General features: G+C 35.7%; 1 protein-coding gene across 1 annotated transcript in view; it reads right to left on the bottom strand.

Moving 5' to 3' along the window:
* Window positions 1-16,767, bottom strand: part of LOC133525150 (transcription factor egl-13) — a 531,288-nt gene that overhangs the window by 394,921 nt on the left and 119,600 nt on the right. The gene's annotated exons all lie outside the window — the stretch shown is intronic.

Raw genomic sequence — 16,767 nt, 5'->3', positions numbered from 1 at the left:
ACTATATTATTTATGCCGATATTTCAAAACATGGGATGTACCAATAAGAACTGTGTTACTTTACCAAAAACCTTATATTTTATTAAAAAAAAAAACAGGAAAATCATTGGTTTGTTTGAAGAAATTTTTGGAGTGCAAGTATTTTCAATATTACTGTATTTATTTTATAAATTATGCTAATAGATCTTTAGGGCACAATGGTAAACCAGCTGTAATAATAACAGGGTTACCTACAGTAACAGTTGAATTAAGGAAAAATAAAGAATTGTATAAAATGTTATGTATTACATTGTAGGTTAATTGCATGTAGGTATTAAATTTCTCGTAAGTTACTTGAAATTTTTGCGTAAGAAATTGAATTCAATTTGAAAAGGGACAAGTTTTTAAGCACTAAAAAGTATTTTGGCCCTATTATACCTTAAAAATAATTAGGCGCGTAATTTCAATTTCAATAGACAACAATGGTCCATAATGGTAAGTAACTGTTTGTAGAACATAAACAAAAAGCGAACTACAGAAAAAAACAATCACCCGGTAGCGGTCGACACTAAAAATGTCTCACAATAGGTGAGTCGTATCGGCCTGCTACAGTAGCCAGGATGGGATTGGAGCTGGCCCGCACTCTGCAGAGCAACGAGGTAATTCTCTTTAGTATTAATAAATATGTAATAAATTTGCCTTGTTTTTATTCGAAACGTCGCACTGACGCGACGACACAACTTGTCACGGTCGAAAAAATAAAAATAATAATTGCACTTTGTGCTTTAGTTATCGCTAAATTAAAAAAATAATTATTATAAAAAAAAACAAAAAACCCGACTGCACACTAAAAAGAGCTTGCACAACCAACTTGACCGCTACCAACGAAAAAAATACCTACCTAAGTCCCCGCCTGCGATACTATTACCATCAACAACAATATTCTTGTGGGGCTGCAGTCGGGTTTTTTATTTTTTTGTAATATTTTTTTTTTTATTACTTTTTAGTTACCCCCAAAAAAAACCCTCCTCATACATCAAAATCCATCAAGCCGTTTAGGCTACAGGAGGCCACAAAGAAACAGATATACATACATACATACACTCGAAAAACAATACCCTCCTCCCTTTGGCAGTCGGGAAATATACACGTTGTATGAAAAATCAAAACAATATACCTACCGTTGTAATATTCGTAACAACTTCCCACTTCATTCTGTCAAGTTTCTAGTAAAAACCGTACAATGACTGTCATATTTTTCTGTACGTTCGTTAATTGTGAAAGCAACGCAACTGTGTGGTCCAGACCACCTGACCAGCATTGTTGTTTGATTAGCTTTATTTGAACTGTGGACATAATGTGGTAGTGTGAAAATGTTGGTTTTGTGCAATGGGCTTTGTTTTCTGTGTGGTGGTCACATTGGTCACTATACAACCACTTTGTGAGGCATCTACAGTATTATCTGCGTACAAATACGTTCAATGATTCAACAAAGCTGGCGTGAATGAAATTTTGACACTATTCTCAAAGAATGACAAAGGTAAATATATTTTTTTCCTGCGGAATGTATTTTAATTTCATTATACGCGATATAATCCATTTATATAGTTTTACTTCATACGTATCTATCGCGGGATCCGAAGACAATGGCAAAATAATGACATTACCTATCATTTAACGTATGGAGGGTAGAGTTAAGAAATAGAGACTCCATATACCAAAAAGTTTCCGACAAAAAACCATAAATAGGTGGCGCTACAATACCTAAAATACTTGAGAAATAAATCTAATCATGGACAGCGCACGTCACTCCGTCAATAACGCCTAGGTTCTTAGCTACTCTAGCGCTACTCTGGAGAGATTTGGAACTATTGATTATTTTTGGTGACAGGCGGCCACTTTTGCAACAGGTTTGCCTAAAGAGATTCTATTCCTTGCCTCTGCCTTCCATAATTTAACGAACGGCTTTGACAGTGATGAAACTCATACCCATTTAAAGGTATGGCTTAAGGGCATTTATTTGTAAAGTAACCATTTCATCACACGCTCGAAAAATATCTTATTTCATTCAGGTGTACTGAAGGACAAAAGCCTATATTATTCCCCCGGGAGATATGGATTGCGTTAAAAAAAAGCTATAACTAGCTCGAGCTGTCGTGCATCGAAAGACCTCGTTTACGATATTTCACATACAGGGTTACACAATGTACTATTTTTCAAACAATAAATTACACAGGATACAAGAATTAGTCAGCTAATATCTTCGGACGAAACCTTCGCATAATTAGGATAGAACTTCACTTACAGGTAAGTTCGTTTAATCTCTAATAGTAAGTTAGTCCAATAGCTAAAAAGGCGGTCTCTTCCAGATAAGCAGGTAGCAGGAAATTAATAAAATTTGTGTGATGATCAATTTCTTCCTGCAAGTGTATTATGGATAGCTTTATCCACGTGATAAAATTTGACAGACACTGTTATTATCACGCTGTCACGTAGACAAATACGACCATAGTATCCGTACGGTATGATTAAGATTGCCGGTTTTTTATCATCTGTCATTATGCCTGTCACGTTCTAACAAGTATGTAAGTGCGAAAGTGACAAATGATAAATGATAAAAATGCGAACATGATGCTGCCGCTGATGTATTTAAGATATTTCTTATATTTTATATATTTATTCGTTCGTCTGTCTTTCACAATTAATAATTTTATTTAGAGCCCATTTCGGCATCTAAAAAAATAGCTAAATACTTTTTAATTTTTCGTTACTAATAATATGTTATTGGTTAAAATATATTTTTTAAATAAGGTTAAAATTAAAACATGTCACTTAAAGCCTCCCATCATCAAGTAGGGCCCTCACCGCTCTCAATTACGCAACATTGTGGACACAGTCGATAAACAACGTGTCGTCAAACATATGGAGTCACTCTAACAGTTCCGGTAACAATGACAGCATAAACGCTCGCCATGCTTTGAATTCAAAAGATTGCCCTAGACTTAAATTTCTGCCATCATCAACAACTTAAAAAAAAAAATTACCTTTTTGAAGAACAAATTCCAACAGGATAAAATAAAATATTATTCCATTTATTTTTCGCTAGCAAGTAATACGTTTGAACTCGATTCCAAGCCACATAGTTACAGTACTGCGACGGTATTATGGTTCCATTTTTAGGGTTCCGTACCCAAAGGGACCCTATTACTGAGACTTCCCTGTCCGTCCGTCCGTTCTTCCGTCTGTCACCAGGCTGTATCTCATGAACCGTGATAGCTAGACAGTTGAAATTTTCACAGATGAAGTATTTCTGTTGCCGCTATAACAACAAATACTAAAACAGAATTAAATAAATATTTAAGGGGGGTTCCCATACAACAAACATTTTATCTGCCGTTTTTTATAAATAATGGTATGGAACCCTTCGTGTGTGAGTCCGACTCGCACTTGCCCGGTTTTATTACTTGTTTACACACTTGATAGAACGTGACAGGCGTGGTGACAAATGATAAAGAGCGGACCATCTTAGCCCTGCGGGTCAATAATAACGAATAATTAATGGACTTTCTTTACTTCTTATCGAACCGCACCAGGGTCGATTTTAGGTCAATATTAAAGTCGGTAAATAAGGTACGAAGTGGTGAAAAAAAAAAATCAAATTCCTTTACTGCACTTTAACAGCGCGACTTACGTGGGCGATGACTCGCGAATGCGACGCGACGCGGCGGCCCAATGGCATTCGGAGATCGTCCACGTAGGACACCATAGGTATCAAATGATTGAATTCACCCGCGCCGCGCTGCTTCGCGTTCGCGAGTTAGTCGCTCAGGTAAGACACTGCCTTAATCTAACTAGTTTAACTATAAAAAAGATTACTCCATAAAGTTTAAAAGTCACATTGTAATTTTCGAGTAACAGTATACAAGTTTTTTATCGTGTCAAAATATATTCCCTACCAACATTTTAATACAACGTGTCTAAAGAAGCGCCTTCATATTATTGTCGGCCTATCGATCTTCTCCGCTGACAAGCATTGCGGTACCATGACTAAACAGCGTGTGTCATGGTAGTAGAAAACGGGCAGAAAATCAATCTACCCACATCAAGTGCTTCTACAAAACATGTTTTATTACACAATTTAAGAGATTATCGCATATAAATATAAAAACCTCTCCACTATTATATTGTTGTCCTTTTTGTAAATGTTATTGGTGCCACGGGCACTCTCGGCCCGATTCGATCTTGGAAAGATCTTTAAACGATCGATAACTAAACGACATGTCAAAATTGACGTTTATTTAGATTCCGCTGTGATCCCAATAAGATATATCTACTTTGGATGGTAGAGGCAAGGGACAAAATCTCCTTAGGCAGAACTGTTGCAAAAGTGTCCAGCTGTCTGCTATAAATAATAGTTCCAAATCTCTCCAGAGTAGCGCTAGAGTAGCTAATAACCTAGGCGTTATTGACGAAGTGAAGTGCGCTGTCTATGATTACATTTTTTTCTCATGTATTCTAGGTATTGTAGCGCCACCTATTTATGGTTTTTTGTCGGACACTTTTTGGTATATGGAGATTCTGTTCCTTGCCTTTACCTTCCATACTATCTACGATATTTCTAACGTCAAAGTGACATTGGTTGCCCGAATCGAGCTGCTATCGTTATCGTATCTTATTCTTCGAATCGGGCCGACTGTTGTTATTTTAAGTTTATACCGACCGACAACGTTTCCTAGTTGGTAGTGACTTAGTGACCCTGCCTATGAAGCTAATGGTCCTGGGTTCGCATCCCGGTAAGGGCATTTATTTGTGTGATGACTTGATGAGCACAGATATTTGTTCCTGAGTCATGTATGTTTTCTATGTATTTAAATAATTGTATATACAAACAGACCTTAGTCCTAAGCTTAATATGATTTAACAACGATGATTTACCTCAATAATACCTACAAATATCATGGATCCTCTTTGCTCTAAACGAGACTTTAAACTTTATAGGAAATATGGCTTCGTATATTTTGCTTTTTATTATATTATTTCAAAGTACCTAATTACTGGTTATATGTCGTAAATGCTAACAGTCTATGGGCATATGTACTTAAATATTATTCAACATCGATAAAACTTCTGCTTTCCAATACAATACATCATATAACGACATTCTTTTGTCCAACATGTATGTCAAAACCGCAGTCAAACACTTTAGATATACAATTACTTCCAACTTGTAGTATTTATACGAGAAACCATGAAATCAGCTGGCAAAGGTCAAGTGGCCGGTCAGATTCAAATGATGTACACATTGTTAACTGATATTAAACCTTATCCTAAAGAGATAAAGTCCAGATATGATCAGTTACTAAAGTCTTTAGCTGTTTAAGCGTTAGACTTAGGCAGGTCGCACACGGCTACTTTTTGAAGTGATTAAGTAGCGATTCAGTCGCAAAAAAGCCGCGATATAATCGCGATGCTGTCATTGGTCATATACTGTGAGGGGGCAGGGTGGAGGAACCTTGCACACGTAAACACGATTCTGCATCACTACTATCACGATACAGCATCGCTACAGTCGCGATGCAGCATTGATACAGTCGCGATTCAGCATCGATACAATCGCTAGGTAGTCTGACTATTTGAGCACAGCCGCGGCAGCCTCCTTCTACTCTTCCTATACCCGATGTCGCGCAAAACAACCACGCGATATATAAATGCTGATTAAATAGTTGCGCGTTTGAATTGATGTAGAAACGATGCTGTATTAAATCAGTGCGCGTCGCGAAGGCAACAAGGGGCCAGATGCCGCAAATCAGGGGGCCTACCGCGAAAACCGAAATTCGCAAATTGCGGGGTTCTTTCTCTTTTACTCTCACTAAGACGTAATTAGAGTGACAGAGAAAAATGCCCGCAATTGACAAATTACGATTTTCCCGGTAGTCGCCCGGATGCGTGTTCACCGTTCACGAATCGCGCGACTGAATCGCTGCAATAAAATCGCCGTGTGGAAACTCCCTTAGACGTATGTCTTCGTAATAAAGTTAAGCTGTGCGTATTTATCTACAACTGATTGAAGTTTTGGGTGTGACAGCTTCTTCAAGTATTTGTCCAGCTATTTGTTAAAAGTTGTTATTGTAATTTCGTGTATTCATTGTGTATTTGGTTTTCTGAGTTGGACAGTTTTTTTAGTCTGCCTTTAGTATGATCCAAGTATTTTTCTATATGTTGACATAGTAAATATTATTTTGCAGTTTTATGACGTATGAGAATAACTTAGCTTACAAATATTCTAAAGAGATAGATAAGTGACGATGGTTGATGAAATGTTAAGATATACTCCATATCTGATATAATACATATATTATACACCACCACGCACCACACTTTTACGTAATCCATACTACGACACGTATTATTATTTAATAGGCAAGCTACTAATTATTTTTGTATATTTATATTTTTTTGGTACATCGTAAATCTGTTCGTGATCTGGGTTCTAGCAGAATTATCAGTGCTTCACCCGAACGAGTGGAGCATATTACCAGTAATACGCTGCCCAGGCCAGACCCCTTTTGTTTTGCTGCAACACAGTTTCGGATTTCATGTCCAATTCTTTCACTGTCCAGGCAATCAGACTTTGGAACGTTCTCCCACTCTATCAGACAAGCGCAGACCAAATTCACATTCAAGCGCATGTTGCGCAAGTATTTCCTTCCTTAATGATTCGCACTTGGTATAATTATGTATGTATCAATATATGTATGTTTATTTGTATTAGTATACGTGTAAGTTTATCAATATATAGTTTATATTCATATATAGTCTCGGTTACAAATTCATTTACTTTATAAGACACTGCACCTACTTAGCTTTCTGGTTTAACTCATTGGTTGACTGGTAGAGAATGCCTTAAGGCATTAAGTCCACCATTTGTACCTTCATGTATTGTGCAATAAAGATTAAATAAATAAACACAGCAAACCTAACTTGTTGCTTTTTGATTTTTATTTAATTTGTATTTTGGTGTTGCTATTGTTTTTATTATATTTTATTTATATGTGTGTATTGTGGCAAGCAAATAAATGGTTTATCTATCTACCATATATAATCATCTTTATAATTTAAAAATATCATATACCTGGGTGATCTAGCTTAATATAAACATATTGGGCTAGGTCACTCATGTTATGGTTTTTTTTTAGGTTTTAATTTTAGTTTTGTAGGTAGTTTTAATTTTAGGTTACATTTTATTCTAAGTTTGTTATTATTTAAATGTATAGTTGATAAAAAAAAAATATTGTAGAATAATAAGGAAAAAGTATTGCATCTTAGATTTCGCTGCGGGAAAAACCGCGTCAAAAATGACCGTGTTTATATAAAATGACGAGAACAAAACCTTTAGTAATGGCTTAACTTAACGGAACAATTGATTTCAAGATTCTTGTCAATACCGTACATTTAAATGAATAAAGAGTTATAGTACTTGTTGTCTAGTGTGTCATACGCCGTTTTGAAACTAATCGGTTTGTAGTTGAGTCATGGTGAGTTACGGAATGTGTCTACAAATATTGTTGTAGTGTACTTAACATGGAAACGGTGAAAACTGGTAAAAATGCTACAAATATGTGCACTACAAGTGCATAAAAGTGTTTTTCATTAAAAATTTAACTGTATTCGGAATAAGTTGTTGACCAGTTTTCGATGAGTAGGTTTGTTATGAGCTATGTTTAACGGTGAACAAAGTTTTTTAGAGTATTTTTATATAAATTGACATTGTTTTGTGGTAATTCTTTGTTTTAAAATATTGCACAAAAATAAAAGTGTGGTTAGAATGACTTAAAAAAAATTCAAAATTTTATCCAATGCCATTTATATACAGAAAACAAGACTTTTTAAGAAACGTCTGTTTGCATTTATATCAAACAAAGCGTATTACTCCATTGATGAATGACAATACATTAATTTAATGCAATATTAAAAATTATATAGTGTTTAGAGTAAGGTAAGATTTAATTAAGCATGCAATTTATTTTTAAACTTACAACACAAAACACACCTGATGCTAAATTATAACACCTATTAGGTACAGTCAGCATCAAAAGTAGCGGATCAAACAAGGTTTCAAAGTATCTACCATTCTGTAACAGCTTAACAAAAAGTGATAGTTCTATATGTAGAACAATTAAGACTATAAATGATATACTTTTGAACATAAATTTGAGAGATTTATCTATATTTGGAAAAGTTATCCGGAATATCAGATACTAATTTTGGCGCGTTGTTTCATCCGCTACTATTGATGCTGACTGTACATAGGTGTTTAACAAATAAAAATATTGATTGATTGATTGGTTAAAATATTATTTTTGCTGCTTTTAGAGCAATGTTGGTCAGTTACTCGTATGCATGTTTCTCAATATGCTACTTTATATTAAGTATTTATAAAATGTGGTATTACTACATGTTCAATAATTAATGGACTTCTATTATTAACCGGCTTTTAATTAGGTAGGTAGTAATTATTATCACTTCATCGACTACATTGCACATTCGCTTATTTCATTACATAAAAAACTGAAAGTAATGAAACAAAATGAACATATGAAAAAATCCTGAGCTACAAAATCAGCAGCGATTATTCGATGGACAGTCATACATTACTGAGTGAGCGTATCGTTTATCGTTGTCCGGTGTGGGATGAGCCTTATCCTTATCATGGGAATACCTGTAATAATGGAGATGGAAAATTAATATACTTTCTTTGACGAATGGCGTTATTATAAATGCCTGCCAAGTCTAGTAACTTGATAATAGTTTGTCCTTATGTTTGTTAGAAATCTTCGAGCAACACTGGGAAGGGAGTCGGCATTTGCGCTATTTCCCCTCTGACGAAGCACATGCCCAACTGGGCATAGCGCGTTGCATGTTGTGACTCGTCCGTACAAAAGGAGTTCGAGGTGTGCAAGATTTGTCTTTGACGTGTGTCATTTTCTATGTATTTGTGTCGTCATTACAGATTGGATTTTGTGTGTAGTGAGTGAGAAGTGCGCCTATGTGCACGTTTTCCCCCGCAATAAATGACAAAATTATTTGTACGGTAAGATATCGCGGTGTTGCTCGAAGTTAGAAATGGACAAATTTTAACAATGATTCAATAATTTTTATAAGTAAAGTGTGTTTCTAACAAATGCAAACTATTAAAATAATATAAATGTATCGGTCCAGTATTTATAGTCCGCACAATTAATTGACAATTTTTAAGCCATTCAAAGCAAACACAGTGCGCAGTTGTTGTTTGACCTACGTTGTTCACAAATAGAGTGTGATAGGTATATAAAGGAAGGTTTAATATTTCTCACGTACACTATGAGAATTACATGTCAACGATACAAAAACAGAAACAAATTCAAGTATATAATATTATGTCGATAAAGTAAATAAATATAAATGAAAATAAATTAAATTAAGTTCAATTCAAAAATTCAGAAATGCCTTTAATAATTTGGTAAGATGCATGATAAAAAATGTCAACGTCAGGTAATCGCAGAGACATATCATTTAATATAGAGATAGCTCTTGCAGAGGCTTTTGAAGCTTTTGCAGCCCGGCCCGATTAATGATTTTGTCTATTATAAAAAAAAAACCTTTAGCGATAACATCTGTCGGTACAAATAATATTACTACGGTGGATTTTAAGCAACTTGGCGCAAATCCTTTTAATTTTGGTTCCGCTAGAAAAACCATTATTATTAAACCGGTTTTTATGAGAACAGTTATTGTCAAATTAATTAGTTTAGAACAATAAAAACCGGTTTCTTCCTATGTCGGTGTCTATGTTTACGTGGCACACCACCAGGCCGATCGGCCGTTTCGTCGCTCGTCGAATAAACCGTTTTTAGGGTTCCGTAGCCAAATGGCATAAAACGGAACCCTTATAGTTTCGCCATGTCCGTCTGTCTGTCTGTCTGTCTGTCTGTCTGTCTGTCCGAGGCTTTGCTCCGTGGTCGTTAGTGCTAGAAAGCTGAAATTTGGCATGGATATATAAATCAATAAAGCCGACAAAGTCGTACAATAAAATCTAAAAATGTAATTTTTTTTAGGGTACCTCCCCTACACGTAAAGTGGGGGTGAATTTTTTTTTTCGCTTCAACCCTAGAGTGTGGGGTATCGTTGGAAAGGTCTTTCAAAACTAATAGGGGTTTTCAAGAAACATTTTTTGATAAAGTGAATATATTCGGAGATAATCGCTCCGGAAGAAAAAACAAATGTGTCCCCCCCCCTCTAACTTTTGAACCATAGGTCCAAAAAATATGAAAAAAATCGTGGAAGTAGAGCTTAAGAAAGACATTAAATGAAAACTATAGCGGACATGATCAGTTTAGCTGTTTTTGAGTTATCGCAAAAAGTTTTCCCTTCATAGTAAAAAGACTTACTTTAATTAGGTACTGATTATGCAAATTTGCCTATTTGTTTAACTCGGGTGAAAGGTACCGTTTCATCCCTTGGTTAACAATTTACTATACTTTAAGCTCCAGTTTAGCTTATTGTGACGGAAGAGTACCTACGGAACCCTACACTGAGCGTGGCCCGACATGCTCTTGGCCGGTTTTTTAGGTTACAATATAGCTCTTAAAACGTTCGCGTTCTTATAAAAGTTCGAAGTAAAACCGAAAAAACGTTATTTACCGTTATTTTAAAAACCGGTTCCGAGCCTTGATTGTAAGTTCTATCGGATTGTAAATGAATTCGATCGACACAAGTTTGGAGTTAAACCTACCGTTAAGTCATCCATCAATTGAATATAAAAATTTAACCCAACAACAAACTATTGTTAACTTAAATTTCTAATTCCCAGCTCAAGCAACGCTGGTCGAGTGAAATTTTAAAACCCAAGTCAAAGGTTAAGCATTATCTTATGTTAATGCACAGTCCAACGGCATAAATCAATTATGCGCATGACCTGCAGGTCAGCGGGTTCGTTCCCGAGCTTTTACACCTATTAGTGTTATGTAAGTGCAATACATTTGTAATGGACTTGCCTATTGTTTTTGTTTGACCGCGTTGGATCATCTGTGTCAGACGAGATAAATATATCTGGATATATTAATTTATTTTATTTCAAAATGAATGTAACAGTGGTAGGAACAAATAATAAAACTTATAAATGAAATAAATGAAAATAAATAATTAAAACTTTATATCCACCTATCTTAGGTCCCCTAGATCTGTCTCCTGCGGAAGGACAGCCACATTTCCACTCTGAATAGCTATGCCTATTTTCGATAAATATTTACAAAAATCTATTCACTAAACATGTAACACCTCTGGAGTTGCAGGCGTCCGTAGGCTACGGTGACGCTTACCATCAGGCGGGCCGTATGCTTGTTTGCCACCGACGTGGTATTAAAAAAAAACTAAGCAAGCAAACAATTATAATTGCTAGATAATATTTATTCTATATGAAAGATCATCATCATCATCATCCTGTTCTGGCCCGTTTCGGCCACGGCGACTGGGTTTGTACTAGCTATTGAGGGTGACAATAGTGAGCCCTCAGGTGGCTGACGTAGCCCATTGTTGCAGTGAATGTACGACCACACTCACCGAAACACTCACTCAATCTTTTGCATGAGAAATATACTTTATGTAAATTATTAAAATATTGACTAAATGCCTGTACATTTTAGTAGGTATTTAGAAATAAAGCTGAGCTTACTTTATCGAAGAAAAACGCGTTATTACACCATTTTTTATGTTTGTAAAAATTACAATTGGGACTTTTTAAGCAGCAGGAAACCGTTATTTCCTCACATTCAAGTTTATAAGGTTGTTAAGGCTTAAAATCTAATAAACAGAACATTTTATGTACCATCGCATAGGTTACCTTAAAACCCATAGTAGTAAAACTGGCATTAAACAATTTCTATATGCAAATACCTGGAGCCCGATTCTGTTCTAACAATTGATCTTATTTTGTTTCGACCTTGAAGTCATGTGACGACCAGTTTGGCCTAGTGGGTAGTGACCCTGCCTACGAAGCCGATGGTCCCAGGTTCAAATCCTGGTAAGGGCATTTATTCGTGTGATGAGCATGGATATTTGTTCCTGAGTCATGGGTGTTTTCTATGTATTTAAGTATTTATAAATATTTATATATTATATATATCGTTGTCTAAGTACCCTCAACACAAGCCTTAGTCAATGGGACTTAGTCAATTTGTGTACTAATGTCCTATAATATTTATAATATTTATTTATGTGTGCCGCTTTACCAATCAGCGAGAGTCGCTAACGCTGATTCATCATCATTATCATAATTCTTAGCCTCTAGGTGCTCACTGCTGAGCATATGATTAGGCCTCTCTTCGTGTACACCGCTTATCCCGCTCTCATCCAGAAGGGCCCCGCGATTTTCCAACTGTCATCCACACAACGAGCCAACGGACGCGGCGCTTCTTTCATCCGAAAGCGGCCACCAATCCGTCAACATTTTCGTCCATCTGCCATCACTGCCTGGCAACATATCGCGTCCAATTCGATTTAAGGCTGATTAGTGTTCACAATACTCAATCAGCAGGCGTATTTTGGATGACTTTATCTAGGTGATAATATATTCGTCACTTATTAACACCGTGGGATTGAAAGTGACTTTTTATCACGCTGTCACGTAGACAAGAATGACCATCATTTCTGTACAGGTGTCGTCTCATAAGACATCTCGTCTGCACTTAGGTATTGTTCAAAGTCTTATCAAAACCAAAAGATAAAATTACCAAATTGGTGTATCAGAATCGGCTACCGATACTTTCGCATATGTTTGCCTTTAATACCCGCTAAGCCGGGTATTAAAATGGGTTGTTGTGGCCATCACGGCTTTTATGATATTTTCACATCGGCTCCTTGTTGTGGAACACAATAAAACTATTCATTTTTATTGGCCTTAACGCGTAAAACGCCAGGGTCAAACACTTTCGTTATATTATATCCCTGTTTAGTTGCTGTACTATCTTCACAGCTATATCGATTTAATGATAGTTGTAAGTGCTATGTGGTGTCTTTTAGCTAAGGTTTGTTTTTGTTTAATTTTTCGATGAAATCTTCTGACGTACAATAGTAATGCCACTGGCTTGAAAAGCTAAGTTGGTGTGTAATACACGCTAGATGGCACTGTTTCATGTGGGCTACTCTGCAGGTGCTCTGAATCGCGCAACTAAGATTTGTTTGTTTAGTTGATGAAGCATTTCTCATACTTTGTATGCGTAACCATCAAACGCAACCTCATTCAGCTTGTGGTAGGGAGTTGAAAGTTAAATATTGTTTACTCTGCAACATATGATGAAATAAAGAAGGTAACAACTGGCCGTTAGATCTCTCTATAACTCTCTTATAAATTTTACAGCCAATATTTTTATCATGATATGTATAAAAATGAACTTTTTTAAAGATAAAATTACCTTTTCACCCCCCAGACTAAATACTTTATCACCCACAGTACCTTAACACCCCATACTATATGTTGTTTTTAAGTATTCTGGCAAATAAAAAAAATAAAATAATTCTGATTCTGATACAAAACATAGCCAAACAAAGGTATTTTATCACCTCTCCTTTATTACAAACAGTCAAATTACTCAAAAATCACTTCTAAACTTCGCGTCGCCTGTCAAATAAACGTCACAAAACAGCATGAGGTAACGCAAAATAATCCATTTAATCTCAACCTTAAGTCATCGCTATTAGGGTTGCATTTTCATGTGTGTACAGTAGGCAACCCAAGTTAATGTGCAGTCTGTGTTATATACCTTATTGTGAAAGGTGTAAAGGCGTGTATGACGTGTGATGTACGTTGTACTAACAATCTGTCAACGGTGTATAACTCGCGCGCAGCACGATTGTTTGGAGTGATTGATGCGCAGGCGTTGTCTAGACGTAGGGGTGGGGTAAGTGAAGAGCGTTTCTCTGTGATGAGTAAAACTACACAGTTTTACTACGATACGACTTATAAGTACTTTAGTTTTTTTGTGTTAAAACAAAGGCACTACCAGTATCTCTTGAACCATCTGATAGGGAGCGGTCATCAACATCTAAGGATTAAAGCAAAATTGTTTTTTATGCGTTGTACCCTGAATACCTCGCTTCTTCTCGAGCCGATTCTCTCACATTTTCGTCGTGTCAAAGCGCAAATTAATTAGCCAAAGGCTATGTCAGTCTATATTCTGCATTTTTAAGAAGAAACGAGCGTAAGGCCCGATTGTTTTTAATGTGGCACGCTTTCTACCTATAGATAACGTAAGGCTGTACTTTGCTGCTTTGAGGATCAATGAATAAATATTTTACAAAAATATTCAGAAACACAACTATCAATCAATCAAATCATTCATTTGTTAGAATACAGTCAAGTGGATGTTATCAAATACATTTCAAAGAACAGTGTATTCAGCCAGCTAACGGGCATACAAATCTTATACTCATAAATAAAATTAATCTAATGTATACTACATTATACTAAATTTAATAACTATGCGAAATATGGTCAAAATATTCATTTAAAGAGTAAGACCAATTAAGTTCATGTCGGCGCGGACGACAGCTTTACTCTAAAACGAACTTATAACATAACATATACGGTCAGTGCGACACTTAAACCCGCCTAACAACCAAGGATTCTTCGAACAACAACGATGATTGAAGTTGACATATGAAGAATTTCTTAAATTTTTAAGGAAGTATGTAACGTAATTTTACAGAACATATGGTGCTACTTTTCCGCACTAGTGCGTAAATTAGCATATTGTGTAACTATGTCGAAAATTTAAAGGGTCATATGTACTGTAAAACATTGTACGATACAGAATAGGTAATTCGCAACTCGTGTCAATTTATCGCCACTCGTAACGAATTTCCTATTTTTCGCACTTTTATCGTAAATAACTATTACAGTACATATGGTGCTACTTTACCGCACTAGTGCGCAAATTAGCATATTACGTTACAGTGTCAAACATTTAAAGGGCCATATGTACTGCAAAACGTTGTACGATAAATGTGCGAATAGGTAATTCGCAACTCGTGTCGATTTAAAACACTCCCTTCGGTCGTGTTTTAATTTATCACCACTCGTTTCGAATTTCCTATTTTTCGCACTTGTAAATAACTATTGTTTTCCTCTCGTCTCCTATGGCTTGCACTCCATCTAAGATGATCGTGTGAAATCAAAGCTAGCTGTGCCAACAATCGTTCCGGCTAAGACAATACCACACGCTCGTACTTGCTCGTCTGACCCCTAATCGTGATCTTCTGCTTGAAGATGGTCAGTTTTATATGTAAAAAAAAACGTAAGTACAATACGAATTAGATGCTATTATTTTGTACTTCAGAACTTATGGTTAACACATTAAATCTTTGAATGCCTAAAAAGGATCGGCAACGCGCTTGTGACATTAATATTTAACATTAAAAGCTTTTGTACTTTTTACTCAAAAGAGAAGATTTTTTGCGATAACTCAAAGATGATGATGATCGATTATGTCTGCTATAGTTTTCATTGAAAGTATTTACTGAGTTTTTATCCCTACTTTTTTTGGACTAAGTTAGAGGGGGAGGGGGGACATATTTTTTTCTTTCGGAGCGATTATTTCTGAAACTATTAACTTTAAATATTAATCAGTGCAACGATATCACACACTATTGGGTCAAAGCAAAAAAATAATAAAAAACACATATTTTGTATGGGAGGTACCCTAAAATAGCAAAATAAATAAAAGAGCAAAGCCGCGGACGGACGGACGGACATGGCGAAACTATGAGGGATTCTAGGCGACTATGAAACCCTAATAAATAAATTCTAATCATCTAAGCTAACCGTAAATACTCACCGTACGTACGTACATTTTATTAAGTTTTTCTATTGATATATAACAGTTATATTAAACGCTACTCCGCAAATATTATTTACACTAAATTATGCACATACACACATTATATTCAAAACAAGTTTATATAAAAATAACCCCAGATACCTAAAAGACTCCAAAAATGTTAATGCTAAAATATTCCAAAACATTTTTATTGAAAATGAATATTGAATAGCTAACTCCATAAATATAGACATATTCATTCAAATCAATAACCGCCGACGTGCTTCTAAATTTGTATACGTACAATCTTACAATCAGATTATCTCAACTCACCATGAATCGATTGTAATCACTCTAAGTAGCCAAAAAAACTATAAAAACCTCCATTGACAATAGCAGGTTTAACCGTTTTTGTTGACTACAGTGCACCGTCATGCTTTTTTGTCTGCGTGATCATTAATAAATTTGGTGTTAACATGGGACTTAAAAGGTTAAAAGGTCTATGGCCTAAATTATTACAATACGAAACTGAGATTCAGCGTATTTTCATCTTGGAGGATTTAAAAACTGATGCCTTGACTGTATTTTCTGTACAAAACAGTCTGCCGATTTTTGCGGGGGAGGGGCACGTCAAATGTATGGCTATTTCTACGTAACGTACGAATAGCCATGTCAGATAAACGTCAGTCCATACACGGAAAAAAAAATCTGGTTGTTGTAACGAGAATTCGGTAGACCCTACAATTTTTATCGTACTATATGTGACAACTCTACAAATAGTAAACTCAACTATTCTCTTCTCGTAAAAGTTATATGGTATGGGTAAGTATGTTACATAGTAAGCAGTAGGGCTTAAATTGTTAACAGTGCTGGATGTGTATTGTTGAAATAACTACAGCCTTTTGTATCCGTTACCAAAAATATGTTGTGGTATATA

This window comes from Cydia pomonella, chromosome 14 (assembly GCF_033807575.1).
Source record: "Cydia pomonella isolate Wapato2018A chromosome 14, ilCydPomo1, whole genome shotgun sequence".
NCBI classification, from domain to species: Eukaryota; Metazoa; Arthropoda; class Insecta; order Lepidoptera; family Tortricidae; genus Cydia; species Cydia pomonella.
The sequence above is the reverse complement of the archived record's forward strand: the minus strand, read 5'-3'. Positions and strand labels throughout refer to the sequence as shown.